This window comes from Hyla sarda, chromosome 12 (assembly GCF_029499605.1).
Source record: "Hyla sarda isolate aHylSar1 chromosome 12, aHylSar1.hap1, whole genome shotgun sequence".
Classification (NCBI taxonomy): domain Eukaryota; kingdom Metazoa; phylum Chordata; class Amphibia; order Anura; family Hylidae; genus Hyla; species Hyla sarda.
The window spans coordinates 55,754,821-55,780,213 of record NC_079200.1 but is presented as its reverse complement, the minus strand read 5'-3'; the positions used below and the strand labels follow the sequence as shown (position 1 = coordinate 55,780,213).

The 25,393-nt window shown below is 42.6% G+C and overlaps 1 protein-coding gene across 6 annotated transcripts in view; it reads left to right on the top strand.

Moving 5' to 3' along the window:
* The window catches only part of LOC130296458 (chloride channel CLIC-like protein 1), a 477,677-nt gene that overhangs the window by 318,278 nt on the left and 134,006 nt on the right, over nt 1-25,393 (top strand). For 2 of the 6 annotated variants that reach the window (XR_008849218.1, XR_008849217.1), the window contains exon 4: nt 1,783-1,909. The exons of the other annotated variants lie outside the window; for them this stretch is intronic. The gene's annotated coding sequence lies outside the window, so the exon portion shown is untranslated. The remainder of the gene's footprint in view (nt 1-1,782; nt 1,910-25,393) is intronic. 6 annotated transcript variants of the gene reach the window in all.

Here is a 25,393-nt window from a genome sequence, read left to right as displayed (position 1 = left end):
TTTTTTTCTATAGGAATAGAAGGCTGCTCCCAGTTTTTTGGTGTTTTTTGTCTATTTTCTGATCATGTATATTGACATTTTTTCACTTTATTGTCACCATTTGTTCACACCTCGTTACTTAATGATTTTGAGAGTGAGGGCCTATATAATTGTAATGGATTGCATATTTTACTATGCTTCAGAAAGGCTATTGTGGAGCCAAATTGCTTTTTTTATTTGGGTGTGTGGAATGCTGCCTCCTTGCTGGATATATATATTTACACACACACATATACATATATATATATATATATATATATATATATATATATATATATATATATTTATTTATTTATTTATGTATTTGTAGGTTTATATATACAATGGAGCAGTACTATCAAAAGATTTAAATTAAAAAGGTGATTTTTTTTTAATTTTGTTTAAATTCCATACAGGAACCATTTTCAAGCATAGTGATATACATTCTTGAGGTTTTTTTTTTCTTATACCCAGTCACGCGATAAAAGTGCAAAATTAATTAAACAATTCATCACATAAACATGTAAAAACAAATCCAGTCCATGCTGATACAGTGACAGATTAAACCATATTAGTAGTGTACATATAAATGAAAAGTGCATAAATATAAAAAGTTAATTGATAAAAACATGAAGTTCTACAAATTACTTGATTTAACCTTAATTATAGTGCAGGTACAACTCATGAACATTTTGAGGGAAAAGAGAAGGAATAATGATGCCTGAGAGCATAGGAGGGTCAGTGTCTCCTGGGAGAGAAGGATCACAGTGGAATGGCCACTTGTTCAAGGTTGCCACATGCTGAGGAGTGACAGAACAAATATGAAAAAAACACTGGGCCACCAAAATATTTATAACTACATCAAATGACTATACAAAAGCCCTATAGAGAAAGAGAATGATATCCATTCTACAGTTTACGTATAAGGCAGACCACTTACATATACCCAGGCACTCAATTTATTCATCAAGGGGTATTCTTATCATCTTCGGTCTTGGAGGGTCCAGATCTCCAATCTAAAGAGAAAAGGGGAGCACACATCCCAATGGGATGCCAGAATGCACCCGGGCAAATAGTGTTCTGGTAAACCCCAACAGCAGCACCCACAACCAGCTACCGAGCAGTGCAGACACCAACTCCACCAAATGTCTACTGGGCAATACCTGGGTCTCCTATATATCTCTGTCAAATAAAGCTGATAAGGACAATGCAGTACACTATTCTGTGTCCTATTCCAAGCGATCTGACTCCCACTAGCACATATCTTGATCTACATACCTTGATTCTTTCTCTCCTCCTTTTATCCTCCAGCAGAACAATTCACTGTAAATGATCTAAAGACACAAACAATATCCAAATAAATGTATGTTTAACTCAAAACATACTTACATAATCGTGCATCATTATCGAATGCAAATCACTTACTATGAATCTGAGTCCATATCTGGGAACAAGATTAGATATGCACCACTTTTCTATGCTAAATTAAACTCAAGATTTAAGCCCCTAGGGTGTAAAATAATAAATTTATGGAAGCATCACAATACTTGTTTCCTAAGCATGGGCATCATCCCCTGGTTTGCAAACTGACACATGGTCAATAGACATAAATCGCAAATCTTTCTCTACATGACCTGCCTCCGCTAAGTGCTTGGAGACAGCCCAGTCTATTTTCCTTTTTCCTAATACACTGTACTGTATCTATGATTATTTATGCATGTTTTTAGGCTTCATGTTGATTGGCCTATATATTGTATCTTACAGGGGCACATGAGAAGATAAATAATGCAAACCGAGTGAAATAATGCCTAAATGTGTAATAACGTTCCTCAGTTAGGTGCCTCAATGTCATCCCTTTCAGCATTTGTAGGCAATTACATGAAAGGCAGGGGTAAGAGACAGTTTTTGGTTTTTTTTTAGATTTTATTTTTACACATACCAAAAAACTGAGTGAATCAACAACTTCAAAACAATCACATTTATAACACTGTGTAAATACTGTCCAACTCTTAAATTTATCTTTCTCCCAAACATCCTTTTTTAAAGTTGATAGAAAAGTCTGTGTTACCTTTTGTTGTCTCTGTAAAGTTTGCTATATACAAGTCTGTCTTTAAAGAGTACCTCTCTTGATCTTGTTAAATTTTATAATCCTCCCAGTTCACTGCCCCCATCATGATAAAACACCCCCTGCCTTTATTTTTATTATTTGTTAGTTTTCTACCTTGATGTTGCTCTGTATTTTTTTTCTCAGGCTCAGTCAGATTCACAGACTGGGAAGGGGCGTTCACCAGCAGGCGTGACATCATCTGAAGCCATACAGGGGAGAACCTCCTCCCTCACTCTGCTACACACAGCCCAGCCCAGAGCAGTTCAGTGTGTGAAATGAGCTATGATTGGATAAGGCTGCAACCCCCCCCCCCCCCCCCTTAGCATTTCCTGATTTTGGACTTCTGCCAGGCCAGCAGGAGTCCAAAGTCTGTGCAAAAGATAGGGGGAAATGTGCTCTGAACAAGTAGTGGGAGCTTTTTTAAACACAAATAAAACATAGAAAACCTAATTTTTTCAAACAAAGTACATTGCTCAAAAAAATAAAGGGGACACTTAAACAACACAATGTAATTCCAAGTCAATCACACTTCTGTGAAATCACACTGTCCACTCAGGAAGCAACACTGATTGACAATTTCAAATGCTGTTGTGCAAATGGAACAGATAACAGGTGGAAATTATAGGCAATTAGCAAGACACCCCAATAAAGGAGTGGTTCTTCAGATGGTGACCACAGACCACTTCTCAGTTCCTATGCTTCCTTGCTGATGTTTTGGTCACTTTTGAATGCTGGTGGTGCTTTCACTCTAGTGGTAGCATGAGACTGAGTGTACAACCCACACAAGTGGCTCAACTAGTGCAGCTCATCCAGGAGGGCACATCAATGCGAGCTGTGGCAAGAAGGTTTGCTGTGTCTGTCAGCGTAGTGTCCAGAGCATGGAGGCGCTACCAGGAGACAGGCCATTACATCAGGAGAGGTGGAGGAGGCCGCTACCCCTGCCTTTGTGCAAGGAGGAGCAGGAGGAGCACTGCCAGAGCCCTGCAAAATGACCTCCAGCAGGCCACAAATGTGCATATGTCCACTCAAATGGTCAGAAACAGACTCCATGAGGGTGGTATGAGGGCCCAACATTCACAGATAGGTGTTGTGTTTACAGCCCAACACCATGCAGGATGTTTGGCATTTGCCAGAGAAAACCAAGATTGACAAATTCGCCACTGGCACCCTGTGCTCTTGCCAGATGAAAGCAGATTCACACTGAGCACACGTGACAGACGTGACAGAGTCTGGAGATGCCGTGGAGAAAGTTCTGTTGCCTGCAACATCCTCCAGCATGACCGGTTTGGCGGTTGGTCAGTAATGGTGTGGGGTGGCATTTCTTTGGGGGAACGCACAGCCCTCCATGTGCTTGCCAGAGGTAACCTGACTGCCATTAAGTACCGAGATGAGATCCTTAGGCCCCTTGTGAGACCATTTGCTGGTGCGGTTGGCCCTGGGTTTCTCCTAATGCGAGACAATGCTAAACCTCATGTGGCTGGGGTGTGTCATCAGTTCCTACAAAAGGAAGGCAATGATGCTATGGTCTGGCCCGCCCGTTCCCCAGACCTGAATCCGATTGAGCACATCTGGCACATCATATCTCGCTCCATCCACCAACACCACGTTGCACCACAGACTGTCCAGGAGTTGGCGGATGCTTTTAGTCCAGGTCTGGGAGGACATCCCTCAGGAGACCATCCGCCACCTCATCAGGAGCATGCCCAGGCATTGTTGGGAGGTCATATGGGCACGTGGAGGCCACACACACACACTACTGAGCTGCATTTTGACTTGTTTAAAGGACATTACATCAAAGTTGGATCAGCCTGTAGTGTTGTTTTCCACTTTGATTTTGAGTGTGACTCCATATCCAGCAATAGCAAAAATTAGTTTTAATGAGAGTGCCCATTTAAGGTCCTTGGTGCATCTATAAGACATAAGAAGGTAACATTTAAACTCATCCACCTGTGTAAAGTTGTTACGAAGGACATACCAGTATCTATTTAAAAATCTTGACAGTAGAATTACTGTGTCCATTATAGGAAAAGATGAGTGGAATTCTAGTAGTTTTCTTCCCAGTTTGAGCATGTGTAATCTCTCTACTTTTGCCCTCTGGGTATTCACACAAGTCTGGAGATATCCTTGTTCTTAAAAAAATTTTTATTTATTTTTTGTCATTTTATCAATAAAATCTTGCATTGTAGTCTTATCAGCCGCTCTTTTTACCCTCAGCATTTGGCTGTAGGATAGAGCATTGATCATTTATCTCGGGTGACTGCTCTGGTAGTGGAGTTTGGTGTTATCTGTTGGTTTAGTGTAAACATTTGTGTGTAATTTGTTGTCACCATTATGTCCAGGAAGCTCACACGTTCCCTTGACTCTACTCTTATAAAAGAGATGTTTCAGATCAGTTTAAAGGGGTACTCCGGCATCACAAGGGGGGGGAAGTTGTGACATCACGATACTCCGGCCCCGTGGATGTGAGGCTTCAGACACGGAGACCAGAATGCGTGGCGTTTTATCCCCCCCCCCCCCCCCCCCCCCCCGCGCGATCAGACATTTTATCCCCTATCCTTTGGATAAGATGTCTTAGGGCCGGAGTACCCCTTTAAAATAAAATAATTTAAATATTTTACACTGACTGATATCCTTCTTGTTACCGCTATCACATAGTATCTGTTTTCACTGCATGAGTGCTGTATACAGGCTGCGTCCAGAAATAATTTCTATGCCATTCTCATTGTTGTTTCTGCAGCACAATGAAGAAAGGTGAGTGCAATACCTGCTGTACACTGCACTCCATATTTAAATTGGTAACGGCAAATAGACCCCCCCTCTGCTTTATTTTCCTTCTTTGTTGCTTCGGTTTTCTTATGTCAGCTTCCGGCAAACTGCCTGGGCCCCGTGCAGGAGATTGCTGGGGGTCCCAGGGCTCAGACCCCCCGCGATCTATAACTTGTCCCTTCTCCTTGGATAGGGGATAAGTTATTCTTCACTAGACTACTCTTTTAACCCCTTAAGGACCAAGTGTTTTTCCATATCTGCACATTCGTTTTTTTTCCTCCTTGCCTTTTAAAAAGCATAACCCTTTCAATTTTGCACCTTAAAATCCATGATGGCTTTTTTTTGTTTGTAATGACATTGTTGACCCAAAAATCTACGGCGAAACGGAAAAAGTGTGAAAAAAATTGAAAATAAAGCACCATTTTGTAAATTTTGTGGGCTTCCATTTCTACGCAGTGCATTTTTTTTGTAAAAATTACATCTTATCTTTGTAGGTCCATTCAAATAAAATGATACCCTACTTATGTAGGTTTGATTTTGTCGTACTTCTGGAAAAAATCATAACTACATGCAGGAAAATGAATACGTTTAAAATGTCCTGTTCTGACCCCTATAACTTTTTTACTTTTCCACCTACGGGGCGGTATGAGGGCTCATATTTTGCCCCATGATCTGGTTTTTATTGGTACCATTTTTGTTTTGATTGGACTTTTTGATCGCTTTTTATTCATCTTTTTATGATATAAAAAGTGACCAAAAATACACTATTTTGGACTTTGTATTTTTTTTTTGCGCGTACGCCATTGACCGTGCAGTTTAATTAACAATATATTTTTATAGTTTGTACATTTACGCTTGCGGCGATACCACATATGTTTATTTTTATATTTTTTACCCTTTTTTTTTTTTTAACGGGAAAGGGGGGTGATTCAGACTTTTATTAGGGAAGGGGATAAATCACATTTATTAACATGCATAGGGGGCTATAACATGCATTACACTGATTGCCATCACCGTTCAGTGCTACACCATAGCATAGAATTGATCAGTATTGTCTGCGCTTGATTGCTCAAGCCTGGATCTCAGGCTTGGAGCAATCAAATGCTGATCGAACAGTGTGGAGCCAGGTAGGGAGCCTCCCGCTGTCCTCTCAGCTGTTTGGGACGCCGCAATTTCACCGCGGCAGTCCCGAACAGCTCCGCTGAGCTAACCTGAGGCAGCATATTCTCCCATTTTAGACGACGCGATCAATTTTGATCGTAGCGTCTGAAGGGGTAATCCCCATCATCAGCCTGATCGGGGATGTCCGTGGATCGAGAGCCGATCACGGACATAAATATACGTCCGTGGTCGTTAAAGGGGTACTCCAGTGGAAACCTTTTTTTTTTATCAACTGGTGCCAGAAAGTTAAAAAGATTTGTAAATTACTTCTATTAAAAAATCTTTACCCTTCCAGTACTTTTTAGCAGATGTATGCTACAGAGGAAATTGTTTTCTTTTTGAATTTCTTTTTTGCCTTGTCCACAGTGCTCTCTGCTGAAACCTCTGTCCGTGTCAGGAACTGTCCAGAGCAGCATAGGTTTTCAATGGGGATTTTCTCCTGCTCTGGACAGTTCCTCATACGGGCATCAGGGGTCAGCAGAGAGCACTGTGGACAAGACAAAAAAGAAAAGGATTTCCTCTGTAGCATACAGCTGCTAAAAAATACTGGAAAGGTAAAGATTTTTTATTCCATATGCTTGCCAGAGGTAGCCTGACTGCCATTAGGTACCAAGATGAGATCCTCAGACCCCATGTGAGACCATATGCTAGTGTGGTTGGCGGTTGCGGTTGGTTCCACCTAATGCAAGACAATGCCAGGCTTCATGTGGCTGGAGTGTGTCAGCAGTTCCTGCAAGAGGAAGGCATTGATGCTATGGACTGTTGCACCACAGACTGTCCAGGAGTTGGCAGATGCTTTAGTTCAGATCTTGGAGGACATCCCTCAGGAGACCACCCTCCACTTTATCAGGAGCATGCCTAGGCATTGTAGGGAGGTCATATGGGCACGTGGAGGCCACAAACACTACTGAGCCTCATTTTGACTTGTTTTATGGACAAAACATCTAAGTTGGATCAGCCTGTAGTGTGGTATTCCACTTTGATTTTGAGTGTGACTCCATATCCAGACCTCCATGGGTTGATAAATTTGATTTGCATTGATTTTTGGTTTTTGTGTGATTTTATTGTCTCTACTTTCAACTTTGTAAAGACAAAAGTATTTCTTACGATTAGTTCATTCATTCAGATCTAGGATGTATTATCTTAGTGTTCCCTTAATTTTTTTTGAGCAGTGTATATTAAAAAAAGTCATCTTATCAGTAGTACTAGAAAATATAAAAAGTTTTCCATAATGACAGTGCCTGTTTAAGATCAGTGCTCATTTACTGCACACATTGGGCCATCTAATAGGGCCCTTACACTTGATTTCAGTAGTGCAATACTCATTCCTTAATGAAACAGCACTGACATTTTTAAAAGCACTGATACTAATTTTACTTATTTCATGCTATAAAGGGAACTTGTTACATTAGAAAGGTAGTCCATTCTGCAGGAACCATATTAGGTTGGGTTTTTCACTTAGCAGTTTTTTTAATCAAAGCCTGAAATGTATTCTGAATGTATGCACTAGGATCGGGCCGGACATGCATCCTCACTATTGACGGCAATGCAGTCCGCAAGGATTTCTGGCAGAAGAAAGAGCATGTTCTTTCGAATCCTTAATTTGAATTTCCGCAGCAGAAATTCTGCAGTGTACACTGTGCATCTGAATACCATTGAAAATAATGGGAGGCTGCTGCACATTGATATTAAGTTGTGTGGGCAAAGATTCAGTATACCTGCAATTTTTTTTAAAGTTTAGCTCTTTTTTGATTTTGGGTTTAAATATTCCAGTGGACCATCTCACTCAATGATTGACAGCCAGCCAGTAGGACCACCCACTGGACTTCTAAGCCTAGAATGAGCACAGTATTTACATCAATAAATGACAAATGCAGATTTTTTTTTCCACAAAACAATATATGAGTTTACACAGCTCTCCCTGCTCAACAGCTTGGTGCCTTTAGAATTGATCGTATTAATAATGTGACAGGTTGAGCATGTACAGAACGCTCTATGAACATTGTCACCTTATAAAGTGAATATTCACTTCATATGAATATTCATACCATCAACTTTAATAGGGTAAAATGTTCTGATAGACTCCCTTTAACTGTATAGTTTACAGTAATTTTTTTTAAATTGGACATTCACTCTGCCGGACCAAGGCCAACACAATTACTATAATACTTTCTCCAGTGTACAGAAATAGGACACATTTTTTTTTTCATTTTTGTCGTTGATAGAAGACTGCAAATTCTTTGACATATGCAGGAATTTAATATTGGGCCAAATTGACCGAGAGACTGGAGGTGATCGATTGGTCTACGCCCACTCTGTCACTTTTAAAGCCTTTAATTTGCTTACAAGATTAAAGTGTTTATAGAATCAGGCAAGCTTTCACTGACTGTCACAGTCTCCTAACCACTCATTCCTCGGAGAACAGATCATTCATTGGTAGATGGCGATAGCTTTCTCATAATCATATTTTACATATAAAACTTTTGTTCAGGGTTGAATTCTGTTTTATATACTCTTTGTGAAATCAGAAGGCCTAAATATCACACCCTTAAAGGTATATCAGGCAGTGGTGCTGTATAATAAGTAAATTTGGTTAAAATTTTTTGCGGTTATGCTGATAAGGGACAAGGGGGGTTTAAGGTGGTCCTGAAAACCCAATTATGCAGCAAATATAAATACTTGTTTTTATGGTCTAAAACTAGAAGATAGGAGATATATTTATTTATATTACATTTATTTATATTAGAAATCTAGAGAGCTGTATAGTACATGTAGAACTGACTGGTGTATAGCATTACAATTTATGTAGTACAGGTAGAGAGAAGGACTGTACATGTAAAGAGCAGTACAGGTACGAGTATAGTACATGTAGGACTGGAAGCAGTATAGTCAGGGGCAGACTGACAACACTTAGGGCCCCTGGACCAAATAAAATAAGGGCCCCCTGCTTGACTCCACCCCTGGCTATGCCTCTTTTCCACCCAAATGTCTCCTCATGCCCATCCCTACACACAAAATTATTTTATATATAGTGTGATGACTCACTCTTGCAGACAGGTGCGGTTGCAGTATAGAGGCACGAAAACAGGACTTTTCAGCTCAAAGATCAGTGTTTTATTTACACTTGGCAAACAGTCTTTAAATGCAGAACAAAGGAAAACATAACAAAAGTCCACCTGTATTCATTAGGTGTTTGTTCACACCCATGCCGTGCGGCATCAAGCAAGTCTTTTCCAAGCCTCCAGGCAATCTGCTGACCAACTTCCAAACTCTCCGGGAAGAACTCCACACTCAGCTCTCTCTGGCAGTGTGAGCTGCAACTTGCAAATTCCCTTCAGCTGGTGAGGCAGCCTAGCTTTAAGGCCAACAAAAGATGGCCTGGAATGTGGGGAATGGCCCTCACCCTACACTTGACCATTCCCAGTAAGAGCCATCCCGGATTGGCATTCCAGCCATACTACAGACACAGGGTCAGTCTGCATCGCAGGGCTGTAAAAATTGCCCTTTCCAAGAAATGCACTGATCTGTTGAACAGCTCCCGTAAACCTAAATTCAGACAGGGATCTTCACCAGTTGTTTTTTCTACCGCTTACAGTGTAGAATTTAGAAGTATTTGTAATATTGTACGAAAACACATGCCTATGATCCTAAATGACCCCCATTTCATGTGTATAGATGAAGTAGGATATAAGTGTGTTGCCAGGAGGGCCCCTACAGTGGGCCAAATTGTTTCACCTAGCTTGTTTTTATCTACTCGCCCCCAGGTGCCTTCCTGGCTTACACACACCGGTTCCTATAAATGCGGACATACACGTTGCATATGTTGCTCAGTTATGCAGGTCACCAAGTATTTTACATCATACACCAACAACAATACCTTTGAGATTAAACAATATATTAATTGTAACACCACGTTTGTGGTATACTTGGTGTCCTGCGTGACTTGCCATATGCAATATGTTGGTTGCACGACCAATTTGTTAAAAACCAGACTCCGAAAACATCTATCAGATATTCCGCATTTTAATTCCCGGAACGTCTCAGCTGTGTCGTAACACTGTGCAGATTTCCACTCAGGGAGTTTTTCATCCCTGAGATGTACTGCAATAGAACGAGTCCACATAACTAGGCGAGGTGGTTATCATAAACAAAAACTTCTGAGAAGTTTTTTGGATCTTAAAACTAGTCACCCGTGTTCCGCATGGTATGAACAGGCGCCAGGATGCTATTTTACACTATTGATTTATTTAATTTAACCTTATTTGGTATGGTGGTTTTGGCCCTGGTGTCTGTTCATACTATGCGTCTTTCATCGTCAGCATTTTCTATTTATTTACATATATTCTTTTTACTATCCATACTTTTTCATTTAAGGAGAGTGTCTCTTCCGCTATTCCTGTATTTATGTGCTCTTTCATATTGATCTGGTTATTATTCACATTTATATACAACGGAGCAATTATGTATCTTTTTATGTGTTTTGGATCTAACTATTATGGAAGGGGTTAATTCCCACACTCTCACATGATCTGTGAGAGCCTGGGATTGCCCCACTTATAAAATCCTGTGAGTATTCGCAACAAGTTGTATGACTAAGAGTGCAATGTTTGGCGCTTGAAACGCGTTACTTTTGTCTGTTTCCTGTGGTGGGTGCCAATAAAAACTCAGTTTTTATCTGCAGAGCCGGATCACCTTCTCTCTCTCTCTCTCTCTCTCTCTCTCTCTCTCTCTCTCTCTCTCTCTCTCTCTCTCTCTCTCTCTATCTCTCTACACACATACACACACACACACAGTTAAATCTTTCTTAGTGGACACCTCCCAATAGCGGACAGTTTTTTATTACCTGGTAAAATTCCATAAGATTTAATGTATTTGCACACTCCGAATAGCGGACACTCCCAATAGAGGATAAAACATTCCCAATATAGGACAAATCTCACCGAATAGGGGACAACCAGGCTTATGTGCTGGCCCTACCTTGTACAAAGGGCCACTGTCGCAGCCAATACCCTAGTAAGGGGCCCTGACCCCCTCCACTGAACCCGCCTGCAGCAGCCCAAGCACAGAAGTAGAAAACTAGAAGAGCTAGATCGTTTGGATTTATTGTTGCCATTTAATTCCCCCTTTATCCGCCTGTGCCACTTTATTCCCCCTGTGCCAAATCATCCCCCCTTTCCCCCTTGTGCCACATCACTATACCCTTGTGCCACAACACTTTTTCCCTTTCCCTCCTTCCCCTGTTGTTCTCCTTACCTGGCCAGCAAGCTTGGCCTCTGTACTGCACTTATTGAGAGCAGCAGCGCCGGCTGTGGGCACTGACAAGTGATGTCAGGAGCATCACTTGACACTGCTGGCAGCCTCCTCTGCTCAAAGACTTTCAGTGAGTGCAGTGTAGAGCGTGTCAAAAGAACATCAAATCTGCTGAAAGCCCCTGCACCTGAGCCTGCTGGGCAGGTAAAAACAACAACAGGGGAAGGGGAAAAGTGATGTGGCACAAAGGATGAGGATGATTTGGCACAGGGGAATGAAATGGCACAGGGGGGATGAAATGGTGCTGGGATAAAGGGAGGAGTGAAATGGCACAGGGGATGGTAAAGAGGGGGGGATAAATTTGCACAGAGGGTAATAAAGGGGGAATGAAATGGCACAGGGGGATCAAGGTGAAAGGATGTGGCATAGGGGGTAAGGGAGGGATGATTTGGCACAGGGGGTTCAAGGGGGAAGGAATGAAGTGGCTTTGGATGGATCAAGAGGGGGAGTAAAATGGTACAGGGAGTGATAAGGGGTGATTTAACGCCACTGGGAGATTCTACTGTGTTTTTTTTGTGTGTTTTTTTTGCATTTAGAAAGATTCTACTGTATGTGTCATGTAGGTAAGATAATTTTACAGGACCAATAATACCAGTATACAAGGAGTGAATTATATACAGGGCCATATAGAGGTAGATACCAGCTGTATACAGGATCTCTGTATACTATGTAATGGGTTAAATACACGACCATATAGAGGCATATACTGTACCAGTTGTACACAGGATCATTATACCATACATATAAGTGATGACAGTTACATCTTGGGACTCACAATTACGTATTTTCTGATTGGTGGCATCCTTTTCTTCTTCGTCCAGATGAGATCGCCATGTCGACTTCTTCCAACCAAAACTTAATTCTTAACATCTGCAGGACAAATATATTAGACATATTAAACTCTTAATTTTTCCAGTGCCACCCCCCCCCCTCTACACAATCTCCCCATCTATAGGCCGCAAACTGTAATAATGCCCTTCTTGGTGTCCAGCACAGAAAAGGGCAGGTAGGTAGATAGCTACCTACCTTGCGTTCTTCTCGCTCCACAGTGCATTGGGGCAGAGGTCACGTATCCTCTCAGCATAGGCCGCAGATGCAGCTCACACTGAGAGGAGGCTTTTAGCTGTATGTGCATGAGCTGCGCATACAGCTATAGGCAGCGCTTGCTTGGGGATCCCACACAAGTGTCTTGGATCCCCAGTAGCAGCGGCGGGCCCTCGGACCATGTCCGCCCCTGAGTATAGTACATGTATTGCAGGTAGTAGTACAGTGCATGTGGTACTGGTAAAGAGCAGTACAGTGCATGTAGTACAGATAGAGAACAGTATGGTACATGCAGTAAAGGTAGCAGATAGTACAATGCATGTATTGTACCACGGACAGCCAGCAGATTGCATGTGATACGGGCAAAGAGCAGTGCAATGTATGTAGTGCATGTAGCAAACAATATAGTAAATATAGCACAGATAGAGAGAAGTACAGGGTGTGTGTGCAGTAGAGAACAGTAAAGTACATGTCCTGGCAGAAAGGAAGTACAGTGCATGTTTTACAGATAGAGAACAGTACATTACATGTAGCACTAGTACAGTGCACTCTGCTCTACCTATTTCAATCCCCCCCCCCCCCCTGTGATGTGCTGGTTTCCTGGTATTTTACTAATAAAAATGCCTTGCCTATTCAGCCAATCTCTGTTTCCAAAAATGTGGTTACAAGCTTGGAGGGCACAGGAAGGTGTGAATGGATGTTACCTAAAGGGCCAATGTATTTGTGTTATAATTAAGACAACCTGTCACTCTGAAGTGTACGTGTAATCACATTATTTTTTACTGGAATGAATAAAAAACAAACAAAAAAAAGCTACTAAACTTCTGATATCTATTCCCTGAGGCATTAAACTCACAACATCTTGTTCCCATGAGTTCAGAGTTTTACTAATAGAAAAACAGGAATGTTCTCTGGCCTCATTAAATAAGATAATATATTTTTTTAGTGTAAAGGGCATGTAAATATTTGAATTAAAGCTCCATATGAGAAAAATAACAAGGGAGACCAGAAGACCTTTTATTTGCGACTTGGGTGAAGTTATCATACTTCAGCCTCTCTTTATAATATCATTTAGTTTTCTTGGATTATTTATTTTTGAGCTATTTAGCAGATATTTAAATCTGGTAATCCTCCAGATCGGGGCTGAATGTTTTCATTTGGTGAACCTTACTCTTTCTCCATTAGAAAACAGAAGCAGATTACAGCGACAATGTTATCTCTCCCTGCCTCATGCCATGTGGTAGGTCCCATCATCTGGGAAATCGGGAAACAAGTGTTTCTCAAGTCTCTGCGTACGTTATAGATATTAAAAGGGCCCACGTTCTTCACATTTTTTTGTTTGCCTTTTTTTTTTTGTGCTAGTGTGTGTGCGGCAAATAACATTTCTAAAATCCAGGTCACCCTGTTTAATTAAACTTTAAAAAAACATTTCTCTTACTAATGTCCTCCATTGCCCAGAAGAAACGTATGCAGCAGGGCCATGATATTTAAAAAAGTTTAACTGTTCTCCACTTTAGTTTACATTCTATTTGACCTACCTGACCTAGTAAAGGAGTTGTTCGGAATTAGAAAAACATGGATGTGAGTCTTTAGATATTGTGTATCATGCCTAATGAAAATACCTAAGTAGGAAGGTAAGAGCTACTGAGGGCTCTCGATTTGATTTCATCTACTGGCCAACACAGTACAAATATATTTTTCCTTTCTTGAATGTGATAAATTTTTTTATAATGTGTATTTTTATATATGCCCATTACCCCCAGTCCATTATTTTTATAACGTGTATCTTTATATATGCCCATTGCCGTTATTGTTTTCGGAACCAGGAGCTCTGGTGACCTTGGAAGCTTGTTAAAATGTCTTGTTCAGCACTCTCTATTGATAACCTCTTTGTTAGAAGAAATTGTCTTTTAAATTTAGAGATTAAAGGGGTTCTCCGGTGCTTACACATCTTATCGTGACGTCACGCCTCCGCCCCTCAATGCAAGTCTACGGGAGGGGGCGTGATAGCTGTCATGCTCCCTCCCGTAGGCTTGCTTTGAGCGTGACGTCACACGGGGGCGGAGGCGTGACGTCACACGCCGTCGGCACGGTGGTTGCCCGTAATCAGACCCGGAGCTAACACGCTCCGTGGACTGATTACAAACGGAGTGCCGCGTGCAAGATCACGGGCGTCCCCAGCGGCGGGACTCCCGCGATCAGGCATCTTATCCCCTATCCTTTGGATAGGGGATAAGATGTGTAAGCACCGGAGAACCTCTTTAAGATAATGGCCCCAAGCAATCCCTGTTTTTAAGAGCTATGGCAGCAGCTCTCCCATCTCAGGAGATAACTGGTAGAAGTGAGCTTATGGACTATTCCTAAGGAAAATCATCTCTTTTTTGTGCATCCAAAACAAATTTATTTTGCATACACGGTTTCCAATGTGACTCTAAAGCCAATTTTATTCACAATGTTGGAGATTTATCAAAACCTGTGCAGAGGAAAAGTGGCCCAGTTGCCCATAGTAACCAATCAGATCGCTTCTTTCATTTTTAACAAGGCCTCTGCAAAATGAAAGAAGAAATCTGATTGGTTGCTATGGGCAACTCAGCAACTTTTCCTCTGCACAGGTTTTGATAAATCTCCCCCAATATGTTTAGACATACACTGAACAATAAGGGTATGTTCACACTGAGGAATTTCCACGGATTCTGCCTTGCAGCAAAATTCTTGAATGAACTTTCTGCTGGTGTGTTACCACTTTGGAACTTTTGTGCGGAATTTCTTCCACCAGAAGATTGAACATGCTCATTCTTTTGGCGGAATCTGCAAGCAAAGTCTTAATGGGTTTGTGGCTGGCGCGGAAAATCTTGTGACTAAAAACGTGATACAGTATGGTAAACTCGTAACAATTAGCTCTCAGATGTTTACCTCAATATTATGACAATGTGTTGACCTTCTCTGTACAGCACAGAGTTGAAATGGGGTTGAAGAGACCAATAAGGGTGCCCCTGACAACCCTGCATCACCGCTAACAACACCGTGCACAGGCCTACAAAAGACTTCACTGGAGCTTGGTCACATGAACAATGACACATGAACAATGACCCAGACAGCTGTTTCGGCATGCTGGAATATGTAGTTTTGCAACAGCTGGAGGGCTGCAGTTTGAGACCACTATACAGTGGTCTCTAAACTATATCCCTCTAGATCTTGCAAAACTACAACTCCTAGCATGCCCACATAGCTGTTTGTTGTCTGGGCATGCTGGGAGTTGTAGTTTTGCAACATCTGGAGGTCCACAGTTTGGAGATCACTGTGCACTGGTCTAAAAACTGTAGATCTCCAGATGTTGCAAAACTGCAAATCCCAGTATGCCCAGAAAGCAAACAGCTGTCTCGGCATGCTGGGAGTTGTAGTTGGGTACCTCCAGCTGTTGCATTACTACATCTCCCAGCATGCCCTTCGGTGATTAGTACATGCTGGGAGTTGTAGTTTTGCAACAGCTGGAGGCACACTGGTTGGAAAATACTGAGTTAGGTAACAGAACCTAACTGAAGGTTTTCCAACAAGTGTGCCTCCAGCTGTTGCAAAAGTACAACTCCCGGCATGCACGGTCTGTCAGTACATGCTGGAAGTTGTAGTTTTGAAACAGCTGGAGGTTTGCCCCCCCATGTGAATGTACAGGGTACATTCACACGGACAGGTTTACAGTAAATTTCCTGCTTCAAGTTTGGGCTGCGGTAAATTTTTCGCCGCAGCGCAAACTCCTAGCGGGAAATTCACCGTAACACGCCAGTGTGAATGTACCCTAAAAACACTACACTAACACAAAATAAAGGGTAAAACACTACATATACACCCCCTTACACTGTCCCCCCCCCCCCCCCCCCAAAAAAAAATGAAAAAAATTCAATTTTTTTCACTAAAATGCTGGTGTTACCCTAAATTTTTCATTTTCACAAGGGAAAATAGGAAAAAAGCCCTGCAAATTTGTAACCCCATCTCTTCTGAGTAAGAACATACCCCATATGTGAATTTAAAGTGCTCTGCGGGCGAACTACAATGCTCAGAAGAGAAGGAGCGCCATTGGGATTTTGTAGAAATAAATTTGTCCGGAATTGAAGGCCACATGTGTTTACAAAGCCCCCATAGTGCCAGAACAATGGACCCCTGACACTTGTGACCCCATTTTGGAAACTACACCCCTCACGTAGTGTAATAAGGGGTACATTGAGAATTTACGCCCCACAGGTGTCTGACAGATTTTTGGAACAGTGGTCCGTAAAAATGAAAAATTAAATTTTTCATTTGCACAGCCCACTGTTCCAAAGATCTGTGGGGTGTAAATACTCACTGCACCCCTTATTAAATTCTGTGAGGGGTGTAGTTTCCAAAATGGGGTCACATGTGGGGGGGTCCACTGTTCTGGCACCACGGGGGGCTTTGTAAACACACATGGCCCCTGACTACCATTTCAAACGAATTCTCTTTCCAAAAGCTCAATGGCGCTCCTCCTCTTCTAAGCATTGTAGTTTGCCAGCAGAGTATTTTACATCCTAACATGGGGTATTTCCATACTCAAAACAAATGGGGTAACAAATTTTGGGGGTCATTTTCTCCTATTACCCCTTGTAAAAATGTAAAATTTAAGGGGAAAACTGCATTTTAGTAAAAAAAAAAAATTTTTTTTCATTTACACATCCAACTTTAACGAAAAGTCGTCAAACACCTGTGGGGTGTTAAGGCTCAGCGGACCCCTTGTTACGTTCCTTGAGGGGTGTAGTTTCCAAAATAGTATGCCATGTGGCTATTTTTTGCTGTTCTGGCACCACAGGGGCTTCCTAAATGCGACATGCCCCCAAAAAACCATTTCAGCAAAAGTTGCTTTCAAAAAGCCAAATGTGACTCCTTCTCTTCTGAGCATTGTAGTTCGCCTGCAAAGCATTTTACGTCCTAACATGGATGGGGTATTTCCATACTCAGAAGAGATGGGGTTACAAATTTGGGAGGGCATTTTCTCCCATTACCCTTTGTAAAAATGGTAAATTTGGGGGAAAAACTGCTTTAGTGTGAATTTTTTTTTTTCCATTTACACATCTGATTTTAACGAAAAGTTGTCAAACACCTGTGGGGTGTTAAGGCTAACTGGACCCCTTGTTACGTGCCTTGAGGGGTGTAGTTTCCAAAATGGTATGCCATGTGGTGTTTTCTGCTGTTCTGGCACCATAGGGGCTTTCTAAATGTGACATGCCCCCCAAAAACCATTTCAGAAAAATTCACTCTCCAAAATCCCATTGTTGCTCCTTCCCTTCTGTGCCCTCTACTGCACCCGCCGAACACTTGACATACACATATGAGGTATTTCCTTACTCGAGAGAAATTGGGTTACAAATTTTGGGGGCTTTTTCTCCTATTACCACTTGTAAAAATTCAAAAACTGGGTCTACAAGAACATGCGAGTGTAAAAAATGAAGATTTAGAATTTTCTCCTTCACTTTGCTGCTATTCCTGTGAAACACCTAAAGGGTTAACACACTTACTGAATGTCATTTTGAATACTTTGAGGGGTGCAGTTTTTATAATGGGGTAATTTTTCTAATATGAAGGGCCTTCAAATCCACTTCAAAACTGAACTGGTCCCTGAAAAATTCAGATTTTGAAAATTTTGTGAAAAATTTGAAAATTGCTGCTGAACTTTGAAGCCCTCTGATGTCTTCCAAAAGTAAAAACATGTCAACTTTATAATGCATACATAAAGTAGACATATTGTACATGTGAATCAATGTATAATTTATTTGGAATATCCATTTTCCTTATAAGCAGAGAGCTTCAAAGTTTAAAAAAAATGCAAAATTTTCTATTTTTTCATCAAATTTGGGAATTTTTCACCGAGAAATGATGCAAGTATCGACAAAATTTTACCACTAACATAAAGTAGAATATGTCACGAAAAAACAATCTCGGAATCAGAATGAAAGGTAAAAGCATCCCAGAGTTATTAATGCTTGAAGTGACAGTGGTCAGATGTTCAAAAAATGGCCGGGTCCTTAAGGTATATTTGGGCTGGGTCCTTAAGGGGTTAATGTATCTTGTTCATCAAGGACTGAGATGCAGGACTAGCTTTAGTAAAGACTATCCTCTCTTTCCATTGCAGTGCCCCTGACCCAGTTCTAAATTCTGCCATTAAACACAACATTTTTGGATCTTAGGAAGTACATTCAGGGCAAAGAAAGGAGGCCTTCTTAGAGGCCTCATTAGAAGGCAAAGTAAGAAGGCCCTCATTAGCAGTAATTCCGGTTAATGCCTGACAGAGTTTGTACAACGTTCTAGAGAACATCACGTTTTAGTAAAGGTTGTCCAGGGAGACCAGATGACTTTGTATTTATCATAAGATCGTTGTGCCCTGTTGAAAGTTCCTCAAATCTGCATATCTCGTGCACCTTCTTTTCCCATTCCGAGATGGATGGTGAGGAGGTTTGTTACCAATATATAGGTATTAGAGATTTAGCTGCTGCAAACAGATGGGTGGCTAGGGAATGTTTGTGGGGGGAATAATCTTGAGAAGCCAAACCCAGCAGGACTAGTGAGGGTGTGAAGGTGATCTGTTTTTGGAAGATACGGGAGATTTGCGTGCCTACTTCTTTCCAAAAGGGGGTAATGATGGGGCAAGTCCACCAGATATGCAGATGAGTACCGATCTGTGATTTACATCTCGAGCAGAGATTTGTTTGCGACAGTTGGTGATTGTACAAAAATTCAGGTGTTTTGTACCACCTTGACACAATTTTATAATGCAACTCTTGTAGCCTAATACATCTTGAGTAACCATGCAAACGGGTGAGTATAAATGTCACTTCCTCATCAGTGAATGTTACACGCAGTTCTTTTGCCCATGATGCTATGTAGTGTGGAGGTGTCTGTTCTCTGGCATGAGTAACCTACTCCAAGCACACTGATAAATTACATTTCTTATAATTGGATGTAGTGATAAGCTCCTCAAACTTCGTGAGAGGCCTATTCGTGTCATACTTTTTGGCGAATAGGGTGCAACAGTGAATGAAATGACTGACATGCAGAAAAGAGAACCTCTGAAGCGGTATGTATGATTGTAGAGTGTGAGCGCCTGGTGCCTCTCCACCACTAAACAGCTGAGCAATAGTGATATGATTCAGTTTCGACCACATAGTTGTAAAGGTTAGTTCCTCTAGGTTCACAGCCGCAGGTATAAGGCTAGCAGGGAAGAGAGGGGAGAGAGCAGGGGATAGAAGAGGGGATAGCTCAAGCCAGACCGAGGTCATTCCCTGATGTTAAAGATGTGGAGAACTATTGTTATATCTCATAGGAGATGGCAACCAGAGAGTCCGGCGGAGTTCCCTGGAAGGTTCCCCATGCATCAACTCTATTGAGAGAGTACGATCTAACTTCATCTAGCCATCTTTGGAGTTGAGTAGCTTTATATTGATTTTTGACATCCGCGAGGCCTATGCCCCGTCCATAGGGTGTCTGGTCAATAAGCTGTGTGTCAGTCAAGGTTTGCCTTGCTTCCAGATGTATTTGGAAATGCTGATTCTCATTTGGCGGAAGAATGCAAGCGGTAAAACAATGGGAAGCATTTTATATAATACCTTAGGCATCACGTAGCATTTAACTACATTCTTTCTGCCAAACCATGAAATCATCGGGAGGTCATATTCACTCAGTACATGATTGATTTCATTAAGTAGAGGTTTAAAGTTGGCTCCATATAATTTGGCAATTGAGGCAGTAATATTTACTCCTAGGTACTTCAGGGACGAAGTAGCCCAGGGGAATGGGGACAAGTCTTTTAGTTTAGCAAGGGTAGGGGAGGATAAGGATACATTGAGGAGTTCCGATTTAGTCACATTTACTTTAAAATTGGATATCCGAACTGCTCAAATAACTGAACCAGAAAGGGCAGGCCATCTGTTGGGTTGCTCATTAAAAACAGGAGATCATTTGCAAATGCTAGTACTTTAAGTTTGCCCTTCGAGGTATGTATCCCTGCTATTTCCGACATCTGGCTCACCTTTTGCAGGAGGCTCTCCATCACCAGCACAAAAAGTGTTGGCGAAAGAGGGCAGCCCTGCCTGGTTCCGTTCCCTATGTCAAATGGTGGTGAGACTACTTCGTTCACCATCAAAGCTGCATACGGGCATGAAAAGAGGGTGAAGACCGCCTCAATAAAGGGTGTTGGGAAGTGAAACCTCTTCAGCACAGACTTCATGAGGGGCCAGCTAACCCTATCAAATGCCTTCTCGGCATCAATGCCGAGAAGGACTAATGGGGTGTTGTGGGAATGGGCAGCGTAGACACTCGATAAAAGCTTTATGGTATTCGTGCGACCCTCTCTTCCCGGGACAAAGCCGGTTTGCTCAACACCGATGAGGTGGGGCAAAAATCTCTTCATACGCATAGTGAGCAGTTTCGCCCAGATTTTGAGGTCTAGATTGAGAAGAGAAATCGGTCTGTAACTGCCGCATTCCTCAGGGGTTTTCCCTTCTTTAGGGAGCAGTGTAATATGTGCCTCCAATGTTTGTTTGGGGTCAATGTCCCCTGGAAGAGTGCTGCACAAAAGTCAGTGAGATGGGGCAGCAGAGTGGGTAGGAAAGCTTTATAGTAGGCAAGAGGAAGTCCATCGGGACCTGGGCTCTTACCTGGGGGAAATGAGGATAATGCTTTCTCCACTTCCTCCTGAGTTATGGGGAGTAAAAGTTCCTGTGTCATCAGTGGCATTAATTCAGGGAGATACAAATCTGCCAAGAACTCATCTGTGAGCCGTTGGCGTTCTTCCAACTGTGAGCAGATATCAGTTCCTCTCAAATTGTAAAGTGAGTCATAAAAGTCTCTGAATGTCCTAGCCATAGCCAGGGAGTCTGTATGGGTAAGCCCTGAAGGGGATTTGATGGCGTGAATGTGACTTTTGGCCCTAGCTTTTTTAAGTAAGGACGACATAAGTTTTCCTCCCTTATTCCTGTGGGCATACAATTTATGTCTATAGTATAGGTAGGATTTTGAGGATTTGTCTTGAAGGAGTTGCATAAGTTGCTCTCTAAGGGATTTAAGTTGTTCCTGTAAGGATATCGCCCTAGAACGTTTGAGACCTTTCCAAGGATGAAATCTGGGACAGCAAGTTGGAGACTAATAGTTGTCTCTCTTTTTTAAGCTTAGCATCCCACGAGAAGAATATACCTCGTATGTATGATTTATGGGCCTCCCACACTACCGGTGCTGAAGGACCCGACTTGGAGTTGATGTCAAAGTACATATGTAAGTGTTTTTCAATATCTCCTCTAGCTTCGCTATTCTCTAAAATGCCTTCATTTAGCCTCCATCTCGAGGGTAGAGGGGGAGAGGAGAAAAGAGAAAGGGAGACAGAAACAGGAGCGTGGTCAGATAGAGTAATAGAAGAGATACCTGCGGCTGTAAGGTCCTGTAGGAGCTTGGAGTGTATCAGGAAATAATCCAAACGTTGGTATGAATTATGAACAGAAGAGAAGTAGGAGTAGTCTTTTTCTGCGGGGTGGAGGAGGCGCCATGCATCTGAAAGAGACATGTCAGTAAGTTTAGAGTGCAATTTGGCAAGTGCTCTAAAGGATTTGTGGGATTTGCCCGAGGTGGGGTCTAGGATCGGGTTTAGAGTAATATTCAGATCACCCCCTAACACAATAGGGCCCTCAGCAAATAATACAAGCTTGTCTAGAGTCTGTAATAACCAACTAACCTGATTTTGGTTAGGAACGTACACAATTGCTATAGTAAATTTTAGCGTCTGTAGCTGAACTTTCAGGAAAAGAGCCCTACCCTCTGAGTCCCTGAATATATCCAGGATGCGAAGCGACAGGGATCTATGTAATGCTACAGAGACCCCCTTAGATGCTGATGACTCATGACAGGAATGGAACTATCTATCAAAGTGCCTCAGAGGCAACCTTGATATTTTCAACTCTTTAAAATGGGTTTCTTGTATCAGCAGTATATTTGCTCCCTGTTTCTTGGCTAGTTCTAATATGTGATGTCTCTTGTTTGAGGTATTAAAACCTCTCACATTATATGACATGAACTTAATGTCAGGCATGGTGGTAACTAGATGGACTTAAGTACACTTAGGGATGGAAAGGGTCAGGGAAGTTACGGGGGAGGGTCACCAGGTGAAATAAACAAAACTAAATCAACTTCAATAGATCAAGTTAAAAGATAATATTAGTACACGCAATAATATGTTCCCTAGCAGTATTGCGAGGAAAAAAGTTTCACAGAAGGGTGTGCTGGGGGAGAGGTCAACGGTTAGACCAATATTCCTAGCCCGTGAAGCACGGGCCTAGCACCAAAGTAGTTGTGTAAATGGATAGGACTAGTATAAGGTAACATGAGAGGCCGAAGTGAAGGAAAAGGGCGGGAGGAAGTGGGAGCAAGAAGGGGTGTGGTATGTGGAGAAGAAGGGAAGAAAGAAAGACCAGGAGGTCAATAGGTCAAGTAAGGAGAGATAGAAGAGGGGGAAAAGGGAGGCGAGCCGCTGGAGAGTCAGCATGAGGAGGATGTACCTAGCGAGAGGGTGTCGGGATGTGGAATGGGGGGGGGAGGGGGGGCATAGTGTGATAGGGGGGGGGGGGGCGTGGTGTGATAGAGTAGGAGAAGTGGAGAGTGTGACAATGTAACTGTGTGTGTTTTGCGGATGGGGGGGGGGCAGGTGGTGGGTTTGAATTTGAGTGGGTGCGAGGGCCCGCACCTCTCGTCCAGCATGCCCCATACAACCCGTAGGCAGAGTCTATAGCAAACATCCCGTACACAAATGTTAGTGCTCCAGGTAGACTGCTAATATTTAGATATCCCAGGCAGCATGTCCCAGACAAGGAAGTGGTAGAACAAGAGGCAGGGTAACTGGCAACAGGTAGGAGGTGAAAAAGAAAGAGGTGGGGGGAAAGTTTGGGGAGATGAGAGGGGGGGGGAGGGAAGGAAAGGAGGGAGAAGGGGGGGTGATGGGGGGAGGAGAAGGGAAAGGTGTAGAGGGGGGGAAGTTTGTAGGATAGGGAGAAAGCTAATGAGTCAGGTGGAAGAAAAGTGAGTGTAGATGGAAGAGGAAGTAGAAGAGGGTGAAGAGAAAGAAAATAAAGAGGTGAGGAAAGGTTAAGGAGATTGCCAGCGAGGAAAAAATATAAAGCATGGGCAAGGTAGCTTAGAATTGAGCAAAAGACAGGAAAAAACGTAAGTGTTATTCGTCTGTCCGAGGGTACAAAACTCCACAATAGTTTCATCGTACAGACTCAGCAGTATCAATGACATTGTATGTGAGATTTTATGTGAGCAGTGGAATGCAGGCAAGTAAGACAACCTTAATACTAAACATATGCCAAACGTAGAACTTAATAATTTTGCAGATGACATAAGGTAAGTATTGCACAAATAACTATGGACCGTGAATTAGTCTGACTAATGTCTAGTGTTGAGCGGCATAGGCCATATTCGAATTTGCGATATTTCGCGAATATATGGACGAATATTCGTCAAATATTCGCTAAATTAGCATTTTCGTAATATTCGCGTTATATTTCGCATATGCGAAAATTAGCGTATGCGAAAACTAGCATATACAAAAATTAGCATAAGCGAAAATTCGCATATGTGAAAATTACGCATATGCGAAATTCGCACGCCAATCTCACACAGTAGTATTAGAGCCTTCTTTACACCACACAAGCTGGAAGCAAAGAGGGGTGACCACTGTGATGTGTACAGTGGAAAAAAAACAAAACACAATATTCATAATTACGAATATATTCGCGAATATGCAATATTGCAGGCCAGTTTATCCATCAGAGTCTCTCAGCGCAGAGGAGGTTGATCCTTCACCGGCGTCTTCTTCGCTTTGTTGGCTTTCTGTTTGCCGACCAGCTTCCATTCCTCCTGCTGCGGCAGAGGCGGGAGAGACTGTAAATCCGTCACCGGCAGCCAAGACGGGATGTTCAGCGGAGGAATGTCCAGGGTCGACCATACTGTCTCCAGGTCCTCCGGTGTACACACAGTGATCCTCCTGCCGTTGAGATTAATGGACAGCCCGAAAGGAAAGAGCCATGCATAGTTAAGATTCTTGTTCCGTAGTACTTCCAGCAAAGGTTTTAAAATCTTGCGTTTAGCCAGGGTGGTGGGTGACAAGTCCTGAAACAAGGCAAGTTCATCCTCCCCATAGGTGAGGGGTCGGTGATCTCTCGCCACCTGCAGGACCGCTGCAGTGTCCACATATGAAAGTAAACCACAAATAATGTCCCTCGGCAGCTCCGAGGGTTTTGGCTTCGGTTGCAGAGCTCGATGCACCCTCTCAATAACAATTTTTGCTGCTCTCTCAGGACCCAGTAGGTTAGCGAATATCTCCATAGTCACTTTCCGCAAGGCCTCCAGAGCCCAGGACTCCAAGAGCCCCTTGACACGAATGTTTTTACTGTGGCTTCTATTTTCCTGGTCCTCTATGAGAGATAAGGCGGAATTTACATGGGTGACCAGTTTAGATTGTCTGCTCACCAGAGTCTCAGAGTGCGTGGAGATGCTGGTGCACGCCACCTCCAGTGCCTCCGTCCTGTAGCCAATAGAACGTACCTCCGTCTTGATTTCAGTCAGGTCGGAGAGCACAGGTTTTAGGCATCTGAGAGGGCTTTCTTCATGAAGGCTTTAAAGAATTGCTGTGTCACCATCGGTGAGGCTGCCACTTCCTCCTCATCTTCTGGGTCAGCCATATCCTCTCAGGCCTGGCGGGACGGAAGTTCAGGCGCCATCTTAAGCGGTCTGGCCAGAGAGGTGGCATTTTTCTTTTTCCAGAATTTGGTCATATCTGCCTGGCTCTTTCCCGGTTTAGGGGAGTCCGCAGAGTCACCTTGCGTTCCCCTGCCAATTTTGACCATTTTCACGCTGAAAAGAGTGTAGTAAAAGGTGCTAGGAGCGTGCTAGAACGGAGAGCTGCAGGCTCACGCGTCCATCTCAGTCTGCGGCCAG